Raw genomic sequence first — 4,402 nt, 5'->3', positions numbered from 1 at the left:
TGAGTAGCTTATCTTAGAACATAATATCTTTGTCAACTGACATTTATATTTTTTGAGATGATAATGGTATTAAAACAATTTCATTGTTGAGTCTGGGTTAGGAAAGTGCTACATATTGACCTAAATGTCATGGGGTTCAGGTTAAGTGTAAAAAACCCATTTGCAAGATGTACTTTTTTTCAATGTTTTTATTCAATGGCTTCTCGTATTTGCATCAGTAAAAGCTATATCTAGTAACAGGACTCGTTGATACGTCTCATGCTCATGAACCTCATGCCCATGCCCATCTGGTTGAAGTTTCTGTACTCTCCAGGCCTCATGTACATCATCCTGCCTCTGTACTGGGGCTGCTCATACATGAGCCAGTGGCCGTCCATAACGTTGCAGGACATGCAGTTGTTCATGCGGTAACGATCCATGATGCTGTCACAGTCGTCCATCATCTCGTGCATCTGACCTCCGAAGTTCTCCCTCTCGTAGATCCTCATCCTGAAAGATCCTCTGTGCTGTAATATGATGAACAACATGTTTTAGTGAGAAATCGGGAACTGCAATGCTAAATGTATAATGTATGTATAGATTGTAGTCATACTGACTACTGGGCATGGGTGTATGTATCAACAACAACATAAATTACTAAGAGGCAACTAACAAGTCCTAAAAAAATGTGTTATGGAGTATCATAGACAGAGGCGACAAACTGAATGTCATTGGGCTTACCATGGGGATCATGCGGCAGGACCTGATGTCGGTCATTCCCATCATGCGCTGGTAGTCAGAATACTCTCCCCTCTTCATGAACCACTGGTTTCCCATGTAGTTGGGGCGGTCGTACACCATGAAGCAGCCGCTCTCAACCCTGCAGGATTGGCAGCGGCTCAGGTAGGAGGACATGTCAGCGCAGTCGCTGCTGCACTCATAGGAACGACCCTGGAAGTTCCTGTCCTCGTAGAAGGTGATCTGAAAATAAGCAGGAATCATTTCTATTCACCATTCAAACATACAAAAACACATTGCTACATGTTGGGCCTTGCCTAATCCCACTGGTAATCAGGTTTCTGGGATTAAGGTTGCCTTGTGCTCTGACACTAGAGTACTGAAGTGCCCTCAGTCTAACAAACTAGGAAAATTATATTAATAAATACACTAAATATAATACTTACTCTGCCGTTCATGTTCATGCCGGTGGAGGTCATTTCGTCTCTCTGTGCTTCTGCTGCTGCTCTTGCTGTGGAACTGTTATCCTACTGGTTTAAAACCTTTCTTTTTATACCTGTGAACCCCATTGTACTAACTCCTGACTCAGCAACATGGTATAGAGGGCCATAGAGCACTGAGGTCTGTTCACATGTCCAGGGACACGGGTCTCTCAAAAGAACAAAGTACTGTAACAATGAGCCTTTGTGAAAGGGTTTTAACAATAAAAGGTCACACCTTTGCAATTGTAAAGTGTGCATTTTGTTCATCTCACAATACCTTCCTAAATTTGAGACTTTCTTAGTATTTTACTATTGGAAATGCTATATTGTGTTACATTGTGGATGAGAATATATAGTATAGTAACTTTTAACAAGGCACACCTGTTAACTGAAATGCATTCCATGAAGCTGCTTGAGAGAATGCCAAGCGTGTGCAACGCTGACAACAAGGCAAAGGGTGACTACTCTGAAGAATCTAAAATCTAAAATGTATTATGGTTACTACATGATTTCATAGCTTTGATATCTTCACTATTATTCTACAATGTAAAAAATAGTAAAAATGAAGAAAAACCCTTGAATGAGTACGTGTGTCCAAACTTTTGACTGGTACTGTTTATTTGTAATTAAAAGTGATAATTCGATTGATCTGATTTGTGTAGGCATTATACCAGAAAGTATCCATATTGTCTGGAGAGTGAATTAGTGTTCTCATGTCTGAATCAGGCCCTGAATGATTTGCCTTGAATTACCCTGTTTATGTCCTAAACTCACAGACTTGCAGCAACCACTGTCAAAATACAATCCCTGGAATTTGTATAAATTACATCTGTATTATTATACCAGTTTAAAAGCAGATATGAAGAGTACTTAAACAGACACACATCAGGTGTTATGAATGTATGTTTCTATGTTCTGCCCACAAGGGTTTTCATAATATTCATATTCATACAGTGCCTTGCAAAAGTATTCATTCCCCTTGGCGTTTTTCCTATTTTGTTGCATTACAACCTGTAATTTAAATTGATTTTTATTTGGATTTCATGTAATGGACATACACAAAATAGTCCAAATTGGTGAAGTGAAATGAAAAAAATTACTTGGAGTTAGTGCTACAGGATGCAAATTTCTGTTTGAAAAAGCTAGGCTTTGCTTTACTAACTGCTTGGTTCCTAACTTCCCTGAAAAGTTACATATCGCGGGGGCTATTTGATGCTAATGCAGTACGCCACAGGATGTTTTTGTGCTGGTCAAGGGCAGTCAAGTCTGAGGAGAACCAGGGGCTATATCTGTTCTTAGTTCTGTAGTTTTTGAATTGGGCATGTTTATTTAAAAGAACAACCAGGCATCCTCTACTGACGGAATGAGATCTATATCCATCCAGGATACCTGGGCCAGGTCAATTAGGAAGGCCTGCTCGTTAAAGTGTTTTAGGGAGCGTTTGACAGTGATGAGGGGTGGTCGTTTGACCGCAGACCCGTTACGGACGCAGGCAATAAGGCAGTGATCGCTGAGATCCTGGTTGAAGACAGCGGAGGTGTATTTAGAGGGTAAGTTAGTCAGGATGATATCTATGAGGGTACCCATATTTACGGATTTAGGGTTGTACCTGGTAGGTTCGTTGATAATTTGTGTGAGATTGAGGGCATCTAGTTTGGATTGTAGGATGGCCGGGGTGTTAAGCATATCCCAATTTAGGTCACCAAGCAGTACGAACTGTGAGGATAAATGGGGGGCAATCAATTCACATATGGTGTCCAGGGCACAGCTGGGGGCTGAGGGGGGTCTGTAGCAAGCGGCAACAGTGAGAGACTTATTTCTGGAAAGGTGGATTTTTAGAAGTAGAAGCTCAAACTGTTTGGGCATAGATGATAGAGCTCTGCAGGCTATCTCTACAGTAGATTGCAACTCCACCCCCTTTGGCAGTTCTATCTAGACGGAAAATGTTGTAGTTGGGGATGGACATTTCAGAATTTTTGGTGGCCTTCCTAAGCCAGGATTCAGACACTGCTAGAACATCAGGGTTGGCGGAGTGTGCTAACGCAGTGAATAACTCAAACTTAGGAAGGAGGCTTCTGATGTTAACGTGCAGAAAACCAAGGCTTTTACGGTTACAGAAGTCAACAAATGATAGCTCCTGGGGAGTAGGAGTGATACTGGGGGCTGCAGGGCCTGGGTTAGCCTCTACATCACCAGAGGAACAGAGGAGGACTAGAATAAGGATATGGCTAAAGGCTTTAAGAACGGGTCTTCTAGTGCGTTGGGTACAGAGAATAAAGGGGGCAGATTTCCGGGCGTTGTAGAAAAGATTCAGGGCAAAATGTACAGACAAGGATATGGAAGGATATGAGTACAGTGGAGGTAAACCTAAGCGTTGGGTAACAATTAAAGAGATAGCATCACTGGAGGCACCGATTGAGCCGGTCTCGGCGTGTATGGGGGGTGGAACAAAGGAACTATTTGAGGCAGTTTGAGAGGGACTTGGGGTTCTACAGTGAAAATGTATAATAAGAACTAACTGGAACAGCAACAGGCAAGGCATATTGACATGGGAGAGAGGCATAAAGCAATCACAGGTGTTATTAGAGAGAGCTAAGACAACAACTGGTAATGGCGATAAAGTTTGGGCTGAGGCTAAACAGAATAAACAGGACAGGGTACCGTGTAAAGGAACAGTCCAGCAGGCATCAGCTGTGCAGCTGAGTGATCATAAGGTCCAGTGAACAGCAATATGTGAGTCCGAGAGCAGTTCAAATTGGTGCTTCAGCACAGCGAGCAGGAAGCACGGTTGTTGTTTGCGTGTGCTAGCGGGCCGGGGCTAGCAGAAGGATCTTCGTGGTCGTCGCAACGGGAAGCCTGTTGAAACCACAGACGATTACGTCGGCAGACCAGTCGTGATGGATCGGCAGGGCTCCGTGTCGACTCTAGGAGGTCCCGTCCGGTTGACAGAGAGGTAGATAGCCGGGAATGTGCCTGACTCAAGGCTAGCTCAAGGCTGATTAGCCAACAACAACGTTCATTTGGTTGCAGCTAGATAGTTGCGATTATCCATTGTTAAAGGTCCAGTGATTCAGTGATTCCAGCAGAAAATCCGATAGGTTCTGGGTCGATAACGCGCTGTGCAGACAGTGTAGACTGGCCGATAATAGTCCAGGCTAGAGCTGGCTGGTAGGTAGTGCAGGCCACGGACAATGGAGAAAAGC

The 4,402-nt window shown here is 43.4% G+C and overlaps 1 pseudogene across 1 annotated transcript; it reads right to left on the bottom strand.

Moving 5' to 3' along the window:
- Positions 1 to 230: 230 nt before the first annotated feature.
- Positions 231 to 1,327, bottom strand: LOC311148558 (gamma-crystallin M2-like; annotated as a pseudogene). Its single transcript has 3 exons — positions 1,164 to 1,327; positions 721 to 960; positions 231 to 506 (listed from the first exon to the last, which is right to left on the bottom strand). The product of its transcript is annotated as a gamma-crystallin M2-like (transcript).
- Between the last annotated feature and the right edge of the window lie 3,075 nt (positions 1,328 to 4,402).

The sequence above is a fragment of the Coregonus lavaretus genome (genome assembly GCF_964263955.1).
Source record: "Coregonus lavaretus genome assembly, chromosome: 21".
NCBI classification, from domain to species: Eukaryota; Metazoa; Chordata; class Actinopteri; order Salmoniformes; family Salmonidae; genus Coregonus; species Coregonus lavaretus.
Note: the sequence above shows the minus strand (reverse complement) of the source record. Positions and strands in the feature narration are given on the sequence as shown.